At 41.2% G+C, this 19,707-nt stretch overlaps 1 long non-coding RNA gene across 2 annotated transcripts in view; it reads left to right on the forward strand.

Moving 5' to 3' along the window:
- The first annotated feature begins 2,091 nt into the window (after positions 1–2,091).
- The window catches only part of LOC142046589 (uncharacterized), a 70,457-nt gene continuing 52,841 nt past the window's right edge, over positions 2,092–19,707 (forward strand). The window contains exon 1 of one of the 2 annotated variants that reach the window (XR_012655575.1): positions 2,092–2,135. This is a non-coding gene — a long non-coding RNA (uncharacterized LOC142046589). The remainder of the gene's footprint in view (positions 2,136–19,707) is intronic. The other variant, XR_012655574.1, reaches the window with a different exon arrangement.

The raw sequence follows: 19,707 nt of genomic DNA on the forward strand, positions 1-19,707 counted from the left end.
AAATCTCATGCTATACATGGATAGTCTGAGCTAAGTAATAATAAAGAGCTTTGGGAAATAAATAAATAAGGTGAGTTTTATATGAAGAGTAAGCAGCCTTTTTGAGACTTTCACTTCCAAGTTGACTGGATGCCATTGTGTGCTAAGGGTCTGATCCAAAGCCCATTGAAGTCAATAGAAAGTCTCCCACTGACTTCAATGGGCTTTGGGTCAAACCCTAATTCAACCTATTTATTAAATGATTTCTTTACTTCTATGGAACCCAGCCTTGCTGCTGGGCAGGGATGAAGAGTGGAGGGGACTCTAAGAGGCAAAAGGAAAGCTGACCACACAAACGCAACATTGGATACATTAGTCATGGTATACAAGGAGTTGTTCAGCCTCCACAAAGGACCAAACTTATTCCCATGGAAACCAATGTTTGGAGATGAATAAGTGGCCTGGCTCTCAACAGTTCCTCTTCCTTGTTCTCTTTTCATCTTTCTTGGGATGTTTTGTTGTTGTGTTTTTTCTTTTTGTTTGGTAGGTTTTTATTTTTAAGGGAGAAGAAAGAGGCTCTTCGCTTCCAAGCAGCTTGTAAAAAGACTGATGACATTCATTCCACTAATAAGCTGGCAATTAAGAAAAAGTTCCAGATTTCTCAAAGGGACATATTTTTCAACTGGAGCTAGTCAAGATGTTGATGAGGTTTTGTTTTTTGTTTTTAAATGGGATGTTCTGTCTCTTAGCAGAAAAAGGGCTGCTAAACTGGTGTTGTAAGTCTGCCCTCACATGTCCGTGCGCAAGGAAAAATCTCTTATGCCTTAGGAAGAGGGAAAAAAACCAGCGAATTCAACGGACTCACACCAGCCTTTCCCTGGTGTAACCAAGCTAAGGATCTAATCTATATTTTTATTGAGTTTTAGGTACAGATGTGTACATTAATAATGAGCTACCTACACACAGGTTACACAAAGGCAAGTGTCATCCATTTGATAAAGCAGTTAAAGGGTATTATTGTTACAGCACAAAGTACATAGTGAACACAAATTCAAGCATTAAAAATATCTCATTGATAGTGTCGATGTTATACTGTGTCGTAGCTATTGACTCAAGTACTAAAAGAGACAAGGAAAAGAAGGATGAAACACAAGAAGAATGGAAAATTAACAAATAAGTTACAGTAAGTAAGAAAAAAGAGAAAAATCACAATCTCACCAGTTTGGAAGAAATTTCTCATGACAAAGCATCAAAATTTGAGGCTCTTATTCAAATCTGGTATGCATAGGAAGGATCCTATGGAGACATTCCTCCTGCAAGAAATTGGGTTTAGAGTTAGGAAAAGGGGTTAATAGTAAAAAATGTGAATTCCTAGGCTAGAGTTGGAAGTGTGCAGAGTATGGTAAGGCGTTAACCAAAACACCTTGTGTGGCACTACCTGCTGCTTATATTAGAGTACAATCGGATCCATACTTTCAACTCTCCTTTCTGGTTTCTTCCAGGTGCTGTCAGCAAATGCACAACTCCACAGCTGGAGTGTTGTTGAATGGTCATAGCAGCAAACTGAGCATAAGGATGTCCATGCCTCTTTGATCCTTTGCCTGGCTGCCAGCTACAGTCGGTTTAGATGATGGTTCTAGGAAATTGGTTGAGACCACCAATCCATTTAACACACTCACTTCTTAAATCACCTTCTGAAGACTTCTGGCTGCTGTCAATCTGACCTGCACTTGAACAAAGTTTATGAGGGATAGGTTTCATGCTCTTTTATTAGTGCTCTGAGTTATTGCTTTTCCTGTTTAAAATTTTTAAATGGATCTTTAAAAAATGTTTCCAAAAAGTTCCCCCTTACTTTGTTTTACTGGTTTCCAGGGCTTAATTCCTTTCATATTAACTTTGAGAGATCCTGTGCACATGCAACTCCCACTGCAATAAATGGAAGCTATGGGTACCCACTATCTCTCAGGATTTCCTTTTTTATCTGCAGTGAGCAGCTCATGCTATTTCCCTCCCTCCCCCACTTCCAGAACTGTGGTTAACTAATTGTGTTTATCTTTGCAGAAAACTGAAATGCTCAGCTCGATTTACCCCCGCCCCCTTTCTGAAAAACAGAAAAAAAACATTCACAGCAGACTCTTCCTCCTTCAATACTTATGGTCAGTGATATTCCCCTTGTGGAGATCTGCTCAACTTCCAGTGTGTCTTTTAAGAAGTGGAATTTGCTTTCTGTACTAAAAAAGGCATATGGCCAAAGCTCCTTTTGTTGAATTTTTTACGGTGTGAATACTGAGTGGAGGAATGACATTGCAACTGCTTTCCAGGGCGAGTTTATCTTTAGTGTTTTGTTTTATCCTGAGGCACTGACCTTTCTATTATCAGTTTCTCTGAAGGCAAGCAGTACAACAATGTCGTCTGTATCAGCTTGTTTATGTTTTATATGTGGCTCAAAGTTCTGCCAGAACTTCGTGTCATTTTACTGGCTACGTCTACATTCTGCCTGCGATATGTTAATTATTGGGATGTGACAGAGCACTTATTCCTTATCATAAATCAGAGTCTGTTATCCAAGAATTAAACTTGTTTTGAATCCTCAAAGGATGTAACCATATGAAATAGTCTCAAAGGGACAGATCCTGATCCCATTGATAGGCTGTAGCTCAGACAGAAGTTATGGCCTGGGTGCAGGAATTAGTGGGTGAGGTTCTATGTGGTCTGTGTAATCCAGGGAGCCAGACAAGATTATTTTCATGGCCATTTCTGGTTATTAATTTATGAACTTAGATTATTAAAAATGAAATAATTTTTAAAATAGACCTTAATTGTCACTAGTAATGCTGTTTGTTTTCTTACTGAATGCCACTCATCTTAAATAATGAACATAACCTGGTCAGTTTCCCTTTAGTTTCTGCTTCATCTCCCATGTACACCTCTACCCCGATATAACCTGACCCGATATAACACAAATTCAGTATAACACAGTAAAGCAGCACCCACAGGGGTGGGGTTGTGCGCTCTGTCAAATCAAAGCAAGTTCGATATAACGTGGTTTCACTTATAACGGAGTAAGACTTTTTGGCTCCTGAGGACAGTGTTATATCGGGGTAGAGGTGTACTAACAGAGCATGCTGTTGTGTTTGAATTCACAAAACGGCAGGAGAATGTTAAAGTTTAAAAAAGAAACACGTCTGAGCCATAAGACTTTAAAATAATTCCTGAAAACATTGCTATTCACATTATCTTGTATAAGGACTTCCCTTTCATTTTATTTACACAACCTAATTCTGGGGCTTAGAGTAAGGTGGCAGAGCCTATGTGAAGTGCCACCTCTTACCGGATCTGTTGTATGTATTTAGGCACATATTTTAAAACTTTTTCTGTTGCAAATATAGCTCTATAATGTTTGGTTTTCAGATCCTGCAGGAAGTCTTCACCCTTCCCCTCTCCATCCCCCAAAAGGTTATGTGAACAAACACAATCTGCTCTAGCATCAGTGCTGACTCATAGTGGCATCTGCTGGTGGCACTGGGGAAGACGCATCCCATTGTGGGGTCCTTAACCCACTAGAGCCACTCATAGTTCCACTGGTTTGAGTCCTTGTCATATGTGCAGAAGACTCAAAAGATAAGTTTTTAAAGACTCTACCTCCATGAAATGAATGGTTATCTCCTTTCAGCTGACATGATGGAATTTACATCATTTCAAACTATTTTGTTCTGCTGCATTTCCCTTCACTTTGGCATCAGCACAGCAGGATAGAGGGTTGATCATAGTGATCCTTTTGCAGTGGCGAATTCTCTCATCTTACCATGTTGCACTAATAGCTTAAAAATGTGGTAGGTGAAATCTTATGCTGGAAATTTCTTTTTATAAAAAACTTAAATCCAGAACCTGTGAATTTTCCTACTTTGTTTATTTAGGCCTGGATTCTGCAAACACTTACACACTTCAGATGTCTAACTGACTTTAACAAGAGTGCTTGAGTGTGAAGTTATATGATTAAATGTGTGCAGGATTGGGGCTTTAGTGGGTAATTGATGACATTCTTTTTCTTTGATTAGTTGGGATTTTTTGTTGTGTTTTTGGGGAGTGATGATAATTGCCTGCTTGTTAACATAAAGATTAAGGGAGACGCTATGTTGTTTCTGTTCAGTGATATTTACTATGTCTTAATTTGAATGTTCTCCATTGATGGTTTCTTTTGTACCAAGGTACATTGGAATATGGTTACTGAGGTCTAGAACTATGAGCATGATGCTGGAAGAGATGTTTCTTTAATTCTAAGGCCAATTTGAATTCAGTATTTTGCTTAATGTAGACTGTCTGAGTCTCATTCTCTTCTGACTTTTACCAGTTTTACACTAATGTAACTCTGTACAATTACCATTGTTACTTCTGATCTATACCAATAGTCAAAGAAAGCCAGACTCTCTATTATAAGGTCATGAGAATGGACACCATTGTTGGTTATTGTGCTGGAGATGCCTAATCTGATTTCCCTCAAACATCAGAGTGAATTTTGAACTTCCTTCACCAAAATGCATAGTTGGTCACAAGATTTGTGATGCAACACATTTCCGCTAGAAAATGCTGATTTGGTTAAATTGAAACATTTCACAGGACCATGCCAGTTCATCAAAACGTATGGAAGAAATTATCAAAATGTTTCACTTTGACTTTATTGTTTTGACTTTTAGATTCTATTACAATATGTATAATTTACATTATCATTTCAACTTTTATATTTTATTATAATATGTATAACATCAAAATCAAAATCCTTTTTATCAAAAGGAAACATTTTCAGAATATTTCACTTTTCAAAAAAATCAGAGACTTTGACTTTTTGTCCCAATTCAGAATGAAACCAAATGTCAAAATCTTAGAATTTCCCCACAGGATAGAAATATCAAATTTTGCGTAGCTGCTCTACTAAAATCCCTATTGTCCTTCACTTTGTTATCGGAAAGTGACTAGAAATGCCTGGCTGTTTCTTGAGGGGAGGGTTTGTTGTTTTTGTTTTTTTGTGGTTGTGGTGGTAATGGTAGGGAACCCAAATTGGAATCTCAATCCCAGCTTCATCCATTAAGCTCTATCCTAAGATTACTTCCTTTCCCCCTTTTGTTGCAGCCCCTTTGCCCTTGAGGTCCTATAGTATAGCCACCTTCCTGACAAGGACTTGATAAGAACATCTTTTTTTGGACCTAGTCAGTGTTAGAAAAATTGCTGTGGAGCATCATGTGGCACTCTCCCCCTCCCTGGACTTCAAAGTTGCTATTTACAATTAAAGTGTTTGTTTTAGATAAGATACTCAGGCTATAACAGAGTCAAGACTTGTTGACTGTTTAAAAATACATAGTTTGTAGAGGGCTATCAGATCTTGTACTGTGTTAAGGGATAAATACAGACAGACCAGGTACAGAAATGGTCAGGGGTATGATGCTTTTAAAGAGTATTTTACAATTACTCTGATGACATTGTTTAAATCAAGCTGTAGTGTTTGATTATGTTGGCGTTTTGTGTGATGCAATGTAACATGGAATAAGTGATGTAAAAAGATATGCCCTCCAAAATCTAATGTGCTTCGTTTTTAGTCAGAATGTATTAATTCACTTGCTGAATAATTGACCCAAAGAAATTCTGTCAAACAGTACTAAATTATTCACTGGATTTCCAAACCAGCAGGCACTGGCCTTAAATATTTAAGAATCATGTCAAGTAATTTTCTGCACAAAAATATTCCTTTGTGTTGGTATAAGCTCTTTGGAATTTGTTTGCAGATAAGAGGGATGGGCTAATTAAACAAAAGCCAAAGAGTCCTTCAGAGGTGCTAGCACATCTCCCAACTGCCCCACCCCCAAACGTCCTTCACGCATAACAAGAAAGAGAAGGTAAACTTTAGTCTTGTTCAGCTGCTCCACCCAGATCGATTTCATTTTCTACCAATTTTTCATTGCCTAGCCCCCATGTTTTCAAATGAGACCCACACCATTCAGTTTTGAATTTTGTGTTTTTTTCATGTAAATTCCATATCAACAGTAGGTATCTCAAAACAGGATGCAGCATCCCATAATGCCCAGCTAAGGTTGTTAGGCACCTTGCTCTTCTATGCCCTCTGGCCTTATAGTCCCTCTCTACGTGTGCATTATGAAATAACAACCTTGCAGGATCAATTTTAGTGTAGAAAATAGGTTTCCTTAAAAGACGGACACCACTGTAGCAGCATTCAAGTTCTACCAGTTACAGTGCCTGACACCTTTCCCCTTGAAGGTTGCATGCTGAACGGGCATAGTGTATATTTTTGGCTTGTTTTAAAAGGATGAGAACAGACATCTGATAGCTTACATTAATTACTCCATTTCCTTCTCCCTGTATATGTTTCCAGAATCTAATTGTGGTGCACCTGGCCCCCCGCAGTCTGCCAGGGCCCAGAGATTACTATAAAGCCACAGGAGGACAGTTAATTCCCTTTACTGTTGCACAACATTGTAAATATTTTCCAACAGTCTTTTGATGTTAACATTTTGATACATTCATCACCACTTTAGCATCTGCGGTGTTACTTTACAAGCTCTACTTTATAGCTCCTGTTACTCCTATTAGTCCACTCGATTTTCCACCTGAAATACCACATTTGTCTAGTTGAGGCTTGACATCTATTTTCGGGGGGGGGGGGGGGTGTTGCCTTTAATAACATGTTTTGTTTAATCGTATGTTCTTCTTCTCCCAAAGAATATACTAGGCAATCTGTTCTGTATTGTCAATCAACCAAGATGCACTTGGCTGCACTTTTGTGTTTTATTATCTTGGCCCTGATAAGGAGGCATTTTTGTGTGTGTGTGCATCTAAAGGTGTTGAAGTGTAATTGTTTCTCTCTTCTTCTGCAGCTTTATTTAGAGTGGAACTCATTGCAATGCCCTCACAAGTGCAGGAATTTGTACTGGGGTGTAGGCACGCATGCCTTTAGTGGAGAGTGAATTGCATTTCTCACTAAGATTGCTATTCAAAGCCACTAGTGTTGTCCCTTTGAGATTCTTTTTAAAACAACCAGTCTTAAAATATTAAGTATTCTTTATCTGTAAAAATAAATGAAGAATTCTCCTTTGTCTCCCCTCCCCTAAAGGCATTTAGATCTGGCTTTAGGCAACAGCAAAACCTAATATGACTCCGGTGCACCAGAATTTAATGAAGGAGCGGGGAATCCAAACTCAGAACTAAATGCGAAATGGAGTTTTTCCTTGTCAGAGAGCAAAGAATAACAACAATGAATATAAATGTTTCTACCCACAACAAGGACAAAAACACAAGACTTATCTAAGCCTGTATGGCTCACTACAAATTTGCAGTGTCATCACAGGTATCGGCAAACTTCACAGAATGATGCACTCTGGAGCATGAACTGTGCACCGAGAATTGGCCAGTGACTGATATGATTGGTCTATCTGTCTGTCTACTGCTTTTCTGGAGGACACATCACTGTGGTATTAAAACACTACACCGATCATGGTCCATAATGGACTTCATGGAATCTTCTGGGTTCTTTTGTAGGGAGCACTGCTTGGGAGTCATGCGCACACATTGTATATAGTCAGTATTATAGGTGGAGCTGGAAGCAATGGCTACAGTTAAGATTGCCCAGACTTCACACTGAGACTCTGTTTTCAGTTGATGGTAACTTTGCCAAATTGGAACCATCCAGGCTGGGTGTTTTCCATGCCATGTGTCAGTTGAATTTTTTCTAGAAAATTTCATCGAAAATGGTTCAACCATTTCTGAGAATGAGGTTAGGGAAAATCATAGTTTTTTTTCCCCTTTCATGTGAAAAAATTATTTAAATCATTTCTTTGAGAAGCAGCAGTTCTTCCATGTTGTGGAGCAGGAACTTGAAATTTGGTCTCCCTCATGACAGAGGTGTGCCTGTTGCTGGCCCCTGTTCAAATCTGCCCAAAGTCTCAATCCACATATGTTCATTATAGACTTGCTAGTTTGACAGCCCCATTTCTGAAGATTCCATCTACGCTGAGCATGCATGAAAACCTGCAACTCTTTCTGTGGGAACTATTATCCAGTGTACTGTATCGTACGTCTGCGCCTAGGTCACATTGGTGATGAGACTGGAGACCTTGCCCTTTATAGAATATTAGGGTCGGAAGAGACCTCAGGAAGTTATCTAGTACAGCCCCCTGCTCAAAGCAGGACCAACACCAACTAAATCCAAGGCTTTGTAAAGCTGGGCCTTAAAAACCTCTAAGGAAGGAGATTCTACCTCCTCCCTAGGTAACCCATTCCAGTGCTTCACCAACCTCATAGTGAAATAGTGTTGCCTAATATCCAACCTAGACCTCCCCCAATGCAATCTGAGACCATTTCTTCTTGTTCTGTCATCTGCCACCGCTGAGAACAGCCTAGCTCCATACTCTTTAGAATCCACCTTCAGGTAGTTGAAGTCTGCTATCAAATCCTCCCTCACTCTTTTTTTCTGCAGACTAAATAACCCCAATTCCCTCAGCCTCTCCTCATAAGTCATGTGCCTGAGCCCCCTAATCATTTTCGTTGCCCTCTGCTGGACTCTTTCCAATTTGTCCACATCCCTTCTGTAGTAGGGGAACCAAAACTGGACACAATACTCCAGGTGTGGCCTCACCAGTGCCAAATAGAGGGGAATAATCAGTTCCCTCAATCTGCTGGCAATGCTCCTACTAATACAGCCTAATATGCCATTGGCTTTCTTGACAATGGGGGCACACTGCTCTCTCATATCCAGCTTCTCATCCACTGTAATCCCCAGGTCCTTTTCTGTAGAACTGCCACTTAGCCAGCCGGTCCCCAGCCTGTAGCAGTGAATGGGATTCTTCCTTCCTAAGTGCAGGACTCTGCACTTATCCTTGTTGAACCTCATCAGATTTATTTTGGCCCTCCAATTTGTCTAGGTCACTCTTGTCCCTATCCCTCCTTTCCAGCATATCTACCTCCCTCCCCAGCTTAGTATCATCTGCGAACTTGTTGAAGGTGCAATTCATCCCATCATTCAGATCATTGATAAAGAGGTTGAACAAAATTGGCACCAGGACCGACCCCTGGGCTCTCTGCTTCCTACCAGCTGCCAACTAGACATAGAGCCATTGATTGCTACCTGTTGATTCCGACAATCTAACCAGCTTTCTATCCACCGTATAGCCCATTCATGCAATCCATATTTTTTTAACTTGTTGGCAAGAATACCATGGGAGACCATATCAAAAGCTTTGCTAAAGTCAAGATATATCACATCCACCACTTTCTCCATATATGCAGTCAGTTATCTCATCGTAGAAGGCAATCAGGTTGGTTAGGCATGACTTGCCCTTAGTGAATCCATGTTGACTGTTCCTGATCACCTTCCTCTCCTCCAAGTGCTTCAAAATGGATTCCTTGAGGACCTGCTCCATGATTTTTCCAGGGACTGAAGTGAGGCTGACCTATCTGTAGTTCCCCGGGTTCTCTTTCTTCCCTTTTTAAAAGATGGGCACTATATTTGCCCTTTTCCAGTTGTCCGGGACCTCCCCCAATTGCCATGAGTTTTCAAAGATAATGGCCAATGGCTGTGCAATCACGTCAGCCAACTCCCTCAGCACCTTGAATGCATTAGATCTGGACCCATGGATTTGTGCATATCCAGATTTTCTAAATAGTCCTTAACCTGTTCTTTCACCACTGAGGGCTGCTCACCTCCTCCGCATACTGTGTTGCCCAGTGCAGCAGTCTGGGAGCTGACCTTGTCTGTGAAGACCGAGACAAAAAAAGCATTCAGTACTTCAACTTTTTCCACATCATCTGTCACTATGTTGCCTCCCCCATTCAGTAAGGGTCCTACACTTTCCCTGACTTTCTTCTTGTTGCTAACATACCCGTAGAAACCCTTTTGTTACCCTTCACATCCCTTTCTAGCTGCAACTCCAATTGTTAAGTTCATGTGTTTGTAGTAAAAATGCTTAGTACTAGAGCTGGTCAGGAATTTTTTGACCAAACTTTTTTTGATCAGAAATGCTGATTTGTCAAAATCAACACCCTATTTTGTCAGTAAGGTTTTGCAGGTCCAGGGCTGAATTTCAAGACAGTGAAAGCTGTCCAGCCAGCTCAGGTTAGCCAATAACTAGGCTTGGCAAAACTTAATTTTTATAGTTTCTTATGGATAATATCAATGTTTATTTTTAATCTTTTTCTTTAAAAAAATTTTATTTTTAATTTTCACAGTTGTGTGAATTTATGGGTTTTAAACACTTCTAAAATTTGTATGGATTTAAATGTTCACAGCTGCAGGAAACTGGTGTGTGTGTGTGTCAGACAATAATGATTTCATGATGCTAAACAATGAGATTCAACATGTTAAAGTTTTCTAATCGTTAAAACTCAAATTATGTATTTTGACAGATGTTGACAAACTAGCTTTAACTCAAACTCTTAAGTTCTCAAGCAGCATTTTTCTTTCTTTGCCTACTGTAAATTTTGATTATTATTGATGGAAATATTTCTGTTGTTTTGTGTGTATGGTGAAATTGATGTTTACCAATAGAAATCTAATCCTTCTGAGCCTGTGAATAACCCAGGGATTAGGAATCCTTGCCCTATATCGGGTAGAGCAGGAATTTGAACCTGGGTCTCCTACATCCTAGATAAGGCTGCTAACCCACTAGACTATTGGCTAGTCTGAGATCCTCTTTCTCTGCCCACTTTTTCATGAAAGGGCTTGCATCAGTGTGAACAGAAATGTTAACCTCAAAATTATTTTGAAATAATGGAAATGGAATCTTGTTTTCAGGCCAGCCTTGCTTAATGCTAACATAGCACCAGCCAGTCAAGGCTTTCACAGGGTGGTCTTGTGCTCAAAGTGCTGGGCTCGAGCTGGGAAGTCCCATCAGAATCTTCCTGTGTGACCTTGGGCAAATCACTGAGTCTATCTGTGCTTCAGTTCCTCAGCTGTAAAATGAAGAGGATAGAACTTTATTCCTCCCACCCTGGGTCTGTCATGTCTGTTCAAGCTGTTCAAGCCAGGGACTATTTCTTTCTGTGTGTTTACACCAAACCAGGTTATTGAGGCCTTTAGGTGCTACTGTAATAATACCAATGATGAATACTTTTAGAGGGAAATTTTAACCTGTCCTCTATGGGCTTGGAGGGCCTGGCTTCAGCAGAGCCGGTTCAGTTCTGCTATGCCGAGGAAGGCAGTATTTGGGAAGCCTGCAGAAGAGGGGTGCACCCTCCACCCAAGTGCCTGCAAAGAACAGTTCTGTACAGGTTGCCTTCTGTCAACTAGGGGCTAGTTGACAGAGCCTCACAGCTCTGCTTGAGATAGGTTTTGTAGATGTTATTCCCAGTCTATCTGTGGATACAGAAAGGTTGAATAACTTGTCTGAGGTCCAGACTAAGTCAGTGTCAGAGCTGGGATTAAAACCCAGTTTCTTTACTGCCTGTATCTTGCTCCATCCACAAGACTACACTCCCTTTCCTAGCACGATGCTGTCAAATGGTACATACATTTTGGTGTTCTGTAGGTCAGACTGGCTAGGTGTGAAGGTGTTTACTATAGACCAGGTATTTCAAAACATGTTTTGCATCTGAGCTCAGGCTTTGTCTGCCACGAAGAGCCTGGAACAGAATTTTTATGGCTGAGTTACAGACCTGAACATGTTTTTCCATGAGAGAAGCTGACAAACCTTTAGAGAAACTGCCCTTAAAAACTTCACTGTAGCAGTGCTAGCAGGCAGCTTAGTAACATGACTGGATTTACTGTATGCATGCTGGTGGGCTTACATGAGTGTGAAGTAAACATCTTTCGAATGACTTGATGCCAGAGGGGGCATATATGGCATCCTCAAACAGCCTCAGTGAGACATCTGACCGATTAGATATTTAGGTCAGGCACTGAGATACCAAGGTCATGCCACATCCTGTTTCTCTCATACAGCTGGGCCCTGATAAAATAGCAGTTGGTGAGACCACCAATCAGATAAGGAGGCAGTTTGCGACAGTCTCAAATTATTGTTAGAGCAAGGGAGGTCCAGATAAGATCAGTCAGACACTGGAGTGATTTAGCTATTCCTGAGATTTTTTCCCTCCTTCCTGAAGACACTTTACGCAGCCAGTTTTTTGAATATGAATGCAAGGAGCACTCATGTAATCTTTTAACCATCCTCAGAGCAAAATACAAGGGTTGATTTATGGGCTGGATTAGCGAGAAACAGTAATTCTTTGCTCTTTATGATGTTTTGTCAGAAGGTGCAGTACCCTGCAGTCAGAACAGCATGATTTCAAGTAGGTTTTACAAAAGGGTCTATAGACTGGGATGGCAGCGAGTAGGACAGCTCCTATAACAGAGCAGTTAATAAGTCGCAAGCACATAAATCATGCGACAGGTATTGAGTTTAACAGGGCAAGGCAGTAGCTTTTAAAAAGAGCAATTTAAGTTACTACCCTGTAGAAAGAAGCTGACTGAATGCCACGGATTTCCCCCTCCCCTCCATAAATTGCAATTAAGCTTTTTGTTTTTGCTGTCAAAAGATTTCATACATGTTTTGGGAACCCAAAGAAAATGGATGGGGAGAAGAGCTCAGTGTGATGCCTAAAGCTGAGTCTATACCTCTCACTTTGAGGGACATTGTTCATTTTAGTTCCAAAGCTACCTACGCTGCAAGCAAATGTATTTGGTATTTTCAAACTATTTACATCAGAAATAAAGAATCATAAAATGGAGATTATAGAAAGCTATTTACACTAAAAGAACTGTTCCCATAACATTTTACTTTTCCTGCATGATGCATTGTTTTGTGTTCTTCATTTTGGGTCTTTGTCACATACTGGCTCACACATTTGTGCCTTGGCAGGATGAGAGGGATGGAGGAGGCCAAAATAGAACGGTTCAAAGGATCCAGAAGGTCTCTTCTTCTGTCCCTAGGTGGAGTCAATAGGTGATGTCTTGAGAGTGTTTTCATGAACGCAAAATTGGGGTTGCCTGTGTCCCATGTCCTGCTCTATCACCTTTTGGTAGTGCTGGTCCAGATGTGGTTTATGATTCTGTTTATTTTTCAACACAAACTAAATTTTCACTTTCATGGAAATTTTTCTTAATTTTTTTGGGTTTCATCAAAAACTTGCAAATTGAAAAATTTCAGCTAAACTGAATTGCTTTGGTTGCTGCAAATCAATTTTGATTTTTTTTTTTTTACAAAATTAAAAAAATGAAAACTGACGCTTCCCTATGAAACTTCTGTTTTTGATGAAAAAGCATTGTGATTTAAAATTTTAACCCGCTCTGCTTTTACCTTGATGGACATGGATCCCCTCCCCTACATCTGCACAGTGCAGGTTCAAGCACTATAGCATCACCTAGTATATTATGCAAAAAAAAATTTTCTTTCAGTATCTCACGCTGCTTTTTAACTAGTAGCAAATAGATTCATTACACTTGTGAGATCATTTTCAGTGAGGGTATTTGGTCCCCATTATAATATATTAAGCTTTCTAACCAATGAAACAAGAGCCTAGAAATCTCTATACTTGAATACACAAAAGGTCCATCCAGCTCAGGGTATGGCTACACTTACATTTGTACAGCGCTGGGAGTTACAGCTGTCTTCGTATAGCTGTGTAGGGAAAACGCTGCAGTGTGGCCTCACTGACAGCTACCAGTGCTGCAGTGTGGCCACATTTGCAGCATTGCAGTGCTGTTGGGAGTGGTGCATTGTGGGCAGCTATCCCAGTGTTCAAGTGGCTGCAACATGCTTTTCAAAACGGGGGGTGGGGTGGAGTGTGACAGGGAGCGTGGGGGAGACAGAGAGAGTGGATTTTTGGAGCTGACACTGTTGTCAGCTCCCTGCCTTGCAAGTTCTAAGGACTGGAAGATACACAGCATCTACCTTCAATCATTTTAAAAGTTTTGACCCTTCCCCCACCCCTCTCTTATTCACTAAATGCAAATTATGCACTCCTAAATAGCCTTCAGACCACATAAGCAGCTGCTCAACACGGACTCCCCTCTCCCCTCAAACAAACAGCTGTGAACATTCCAAAGCAATTCCCCTGCCTCGGCTCGCTCGCTCGCTGGAGCAAAGAGCAGCTGTGTTTGTTTTTTAGAGCTCGTCGTTCAGCCATTCTTCCGGTTTGTTGTGGACAGGAATTCTGGGATACCTCTTAATACCCTGGAGGCCAATAACAGCGCTGTTGGTGTCCACACCTGATGAGCAGCGCTGCATCACCAGCGCTGGAATCGCTACACCCCAAGCAGACCAGGTGTACAGCCAGCGCTGCAGCCAGGGAGTTGCAGCACTGGCTGTGCTTTGCAAGTGTGGACACAGAGTGAGTTGCAGCACTGTAACCCCATCACCAGCACTGCAACTCTCCAGTGTAGCCAAGCCCTAAATATAGACTCTGACAATGATCAACGTCTGGTGTTTCAGGGGAAGGCAACCCCTTCTCCCCCTTAAAATGCATCTAACAGCAGTACAATGCAACTGGAGAAACTTTCTCCAGATCCTAGGCTAATAATCAGCAAATACCAAGCAGCAAAAAGTGAAGAGCGCAATTACGTGAATCTGCAGCTGAGAATAACAAATGTTGTCTGTTTCTGTAGCATGTCTGGAAGTGAAACTTTCAGGCCAGTAGATTGGAGGAAGTGTTCCATCTTGTGAACACAGCCAAAGTTTTTGGAAATGGGGTGTATAGGCAGGATGTTGGACGTGTCTGTAAATTGCCAGCTTCTCTGTACAGGGGGATGCTAGCTGAAGGTTGAGTATGTTCTTCTTTTTATAGGATGTATGTGTTTACTGGGTCAGATTCTCACCTGGTGCAAATCAGCACAGCTCTGTCCTCAGTGAGGGAAACTGGAAAACTCCATTGAAGACAGAGGAACTACACCAATTTTCTCCAGCTGAGGATCTGACCCACTGTGTTTCAGTTGTCATTGCTGGTTGTTCTTTGTGGAACTTTTCTAGACTCAAGAAGATGCTTACTAGCTCTGGAGCTGGTTGAATACCATTAGTCACTTACTCAATGAATGTCATGACATTTTCCATATTAATTATTATTTTTAATATTCACTTAGCCATACAGCTGGGCTAATACAAGAAAAAATGTATTTAGGAAATTTATTTGGCAAATTTTGTGATTTTTAAAAAAAAATAAATTATTTGAATTTTATGTTGGTCTGCCATTTGTTGCCTCTCTGTAATTCCTCTTCACATCATATTCACAGTCAAGCTGTCCACCAACCAACAAAACTCTGACAGATACACTAGTCTATTGCATTTGTATTTGCTTCTCAGTGAAAAACCTTTTTCTTAGTCCATTTCATCGCTTAGTTTCCATCATGGCTGACAGGATACAAATATATGCGTGAGGGGTGGCCTTCTCCCCCAGGCTCTGCTCCTGCAAACTTTTATGAGTGAGGCCGTTGACGCCCCACCAACAAGGCTGTATGGATAGTTGCTGTACCCACTTTTCTCCATTCTTTCTGTAGATAAGGAAATCTTGGTCCCATTGAAATCAGTGGCAAAACCTCCACTGACTACAATGGCGCCAGGATTTCACCCGAGGAACAAAGGGATAATAAACATCAGAGGGTAAGGAGATTGAGATGACCTGCTCCTTCTTTCTGAGACAGCAGGAATCCTTCATCATGACAGACTTCAGATACTCTTAGCACAGTGCCAGTGTTAACAAATAACATAAGACATTCTCAATCACACTCCCGCTCCTTTATACTGCATAAGGTGAACCTAACTCAGTCTCTTCTCAGGACTCTTATTTTGAGTCTACGATGCAGTTAATACAAAAGTATTTCTTTTTTCCGCATTCAGAGTTTGAATAATGGGATTGGGTTTTGTGTGTGTGGTTATTTATTTATTTTTCCGAAGATGGAGGAACACAAATGCATGAAGTAGTGCTATAACTGAGAATATATTAATAGCTCTGCTAAGAGAATAACAAAAAGGTTCTGTTAACAAACCCAGATACGAATGAAGTGCCAGAAAGTAAATTATCCCAAACAAGAATATGTGTGCTGTTTTCCCCGCAAGTTCTTTAAAAGAGTCAGAAACTTTCTCCCAGTAGTTGCTGTGTAAAGAATTTTGGTGCCTATGTAGAAGCATCTGGACCTAAATATTTAAAATCAACAAAAACATGAAACAAATATCCATCTGGGTTTTCCAAGTAAAGCCACAACTACTGGAATTCATTAAGTGCCTTCATCTGCAAAAGTGAATGCCTCGTTTGTTTCAGCTTATCTATCATCTTCCATTTAAGATGCACACAACCCTCTTTAGTGATTAGTTTTTTGTTTTGTTTTTCATTTTTCTTCCTCCTAATCAAATTGGAAATTACTCAGGCTGGGTGAACTGGTGACTCAATTAGAAAAGCCTTTTTGCAAAATTCTTAAGTCCCAAAATTTCAGTGTGTTGGAATGTGAATACAGGATCCAGCAACCTGCATATGTATAACTGGCCTTGCTACTTATACAGCACCTTCCAACCCCCAGAAAAACCATACATGGAAAGAATGTTATGGTTGCAAAGTAGGGTATGAAGAAGGGTGCCAAATGAACATTGCATGGGCAATTTTAATGGTATCATTTCTTAACTTTAGAGTGCTTGACTTTTCAATCTCAACATTCTTTTAATGTTTTTTTGGAAGTAATTGCCTAATATTTTTAAAACAAACAAAAAAATACCCCAATTTCTATCATGAGGAACCATATTGACCCCCAACTCTGGTTATTTAGGATATGTCTAGAGTGCAATAAGAAACCTGTACTTGGCTTATGTCAGCTGTCTCAGACTTGTGGGCCTTGGACTGGAAGACTATAAAAATTGAAGTGTAGACATTTGGGCTCAGGCTGGAACCTGGGCTTTGAGACCACATGAGAGGGGAGGGTCTCAGAGCCCAGGCTCCAGCCTGAGCCTGAATATCTAAAATGGAATTTTATAGCCCCATGTGCTTGAGGCCCAGTCAGCTGACCGAGGCTTTGAGACTCAATGCCATGTGTTTATTGCAGTGGAGACATATCCTACCAGAGTACAGACCTCTGGATCCACAGCACAGACCCAATTGAGCTAATGGAGTAACTGATAGAGGATAACCGTCGACTACTGCTATGTGGACCAGCTGTTTGAGGGGAAGGGTGGATTTCACAGGTATTTGCTGAAAGCAAAAGATATACAGATTCAGAAATCCTGGGTTCAATTCCAGGTTCTGGAGAGGAGTGTTCTATAATGGTTATAGATCATTCTGCTCCTGTGTCCCAGCCTGTACATGTTGCCTTCTAATGATCCCTGGCTCTTTTCTCCCTCTGCTCCTATCTACCCAACCCCATTCCCAGCTACTGCCCTCCTCTGTGCCTATCTACCTCCTCTCCCTCATCTACTATCCATCACCCTGGCTGCTACCCTCCATGCTTCCATTCCACTTTGCTGTCCCTTACCTTCTGGCTCCGAGTCCTGCAACACCCTGTGTCCCTCTGCCAACTTCCTCATCTCTTTGCATTCCAGTCAGGCAGCTTCCTTCCTTCTCCATGCTAGATGGGCACCAGCATTGATAGCACAGGCTAGACAGTCTCTCTGCACTGTTCCCAGCATCATGAAGCAATGATAGGGAAAGTTCAGCTCCGCCACGGCAACCCTGGTATGGAACATGCTCATTGCTGTCCTGCAGATGGACTCTCCGAGTCCCTGCTCCAGATCAAGCTGGAACTTCTTGACAGAATGCTTGTTAAAATTCTTTGACCGTGGTCAGAGCAACATATTCCAGAAACCTTCCTCTGCCCCCAAATCTCATTCTTGGAAACAACCTTTTTTCCTGAAGCTTTCAAAAACAATTCAGCCTGGCATGGAAAATTCAGCCCAAACAGTTAGTTTGACAAAGGTATTAGCAACAGGCAACGGTCTTCAAATGGAAAGTGTTGAGCAACCTTAACTCTAGGCAATGCCAGCTCTGCCTGTAATGCCAGCAAAGGCCTATAATGTGGCATATAGTAATAGCACCATGCTGAGTGATGTAGAGGTGCTCTACTTCAGTGGTCCTTCCAGAAGGCAGCATGCTCCAGAGAACTGCCAAGGAGCGTAGGTAGGCACCCTGCCACCTTTAAAGAAGGTACAGTCTGCACTCTGCTCTCTCACCACCCCAATCTTCCGACTGACTGGAGAGGGAACAGGATCTTACCTCCTTTCTGCCCTTCCCCACACCTTTGTACAGTTCTTGTGCTTCCTGAATATGACGACTTCCATTGTGTCTGGCCCTCAAAATAGGCACTTTCTCCTTCCTTTGCACATCCGTGCAGGGCGAAAACACAGGCTGATCTTAAAGATCTTTCCAACATCAGCCAACAAGTTTACGTTCAATATAAGGAATTGGCCAATATGTCACTAACAGAGAGGAATGATAGTCCAGTGGTTAAGGTGCTAGGCTGGAGCCAGGGGCGGCTCTAGACATTTTGCCGCCCCAAGCACGGTGGCATGCCACGGGGTGCGCTTTGCCGGTCGCTAGTCCCGTGGCTTCAGTGGACCTCCCGTAGGCGTGCCTGCAGAGGGTCCACTGGTCCCGCGGCTCCACCAAAGCCCTCCCGGCAACCAGCAGAGCGCCCTCCATGGCATGCCGCCCCAAGTATGCGCTTGGCGTGCTGGGGCCTGGAGCCGCCCCTGGCTGGAGCCACAGGTTCAGTTCCTTGCTCTGCTGCAGGCTTCCCATGTGACCCTGGGAAGATCTCTTGACTTCTCAGTGCTTCCTTCTCCATCTATACAATGGGGATAATAGTACTTCCCTTCTTCACAAGGGTTGCTGAGAGGGACTCATAGTACAGTAACAGAGGTAGATCCATGTGACAAACATTGGTGGCTGTGGATCTACTGAGCAAACTGAGCCTTCTTTCATGTTATTTCCTGCTTCTGTTTCTCTTCTTTTTCTTCTGTTTTCTTCTTACCTTCCTGTGCTCTGCCTTTGCCCTCTCAATTTAGACTTCAGTGCTATATTTACAGTTTTCAGAGACAGTCCAATCCAGTATGTGGGAGTATATGTGTGCCAACTTGTAATATATCCCAACACCTACATCAGTATATGTTCAGTGAATAGATGCACTTTTGCAAAGCTATTTCTGTTTCTTTGTTTTAAATTAATGTGGAATATTTAAATAGTTTCAGTTTAAAAAAATAAAGGCAGAAAAGGTAAATATCCTAAATTCTTGTTGCTTTCTTAAGCAATAAGTCTTCTTAAGCCCGATTGCAAGGGGAGCAAATTATTCCAAGATGTTCTCAAGAACGGAGGTAATCACTGATTTTTATACTTGTTTTCTGCCCTCCTATTTGGTGTGGATTCTATATAATTTTAATAAAAGGGCTCATTTTTTTTCACTGTAATGTCTCTTTAACACTGTGGGAGTTATAAACACTGTAATAATTTTACCACTTTCATATTTAAAAATAATATGCCCTCTAAACATTTACAGTCAAGATTTGTTTTCCTTCAGATGTGTAAATAACACATAGTAATTTGCATCTCATGCATAAATCTCTCTCCTGTTGAATGCAAATTAAAAATAAAAAACAACCTTCCCTCACTTTTTTTTCACCTTCTCATATTTATGGCAATTTAGCTTGGTAATTCTTCCAAGCAGGATTTGGGGGTTTATATGTGTTTTTTTGTTAATTTTTTAGGGGTTAAATCTCTTTTTGCAGTTTTCTTCCACTGAATATTAAGAAGTTCAGAATCGAT

The sequence above is a fragment of the Chelonoidis abingdonii genome, chromosome 3, assembly GCF_003597395.2.
Source record: "Chelonoidis abingdonii isolate Lonesome George chromosome 3, CheloAbing_2.0, whole genome shotgun sequence".
Lineage (NCBI taxonomy): Eukaryota > Metazoa > Chordata > Testudines > Testudinidae > Chelonoidis > Chelonoidis abingdonii.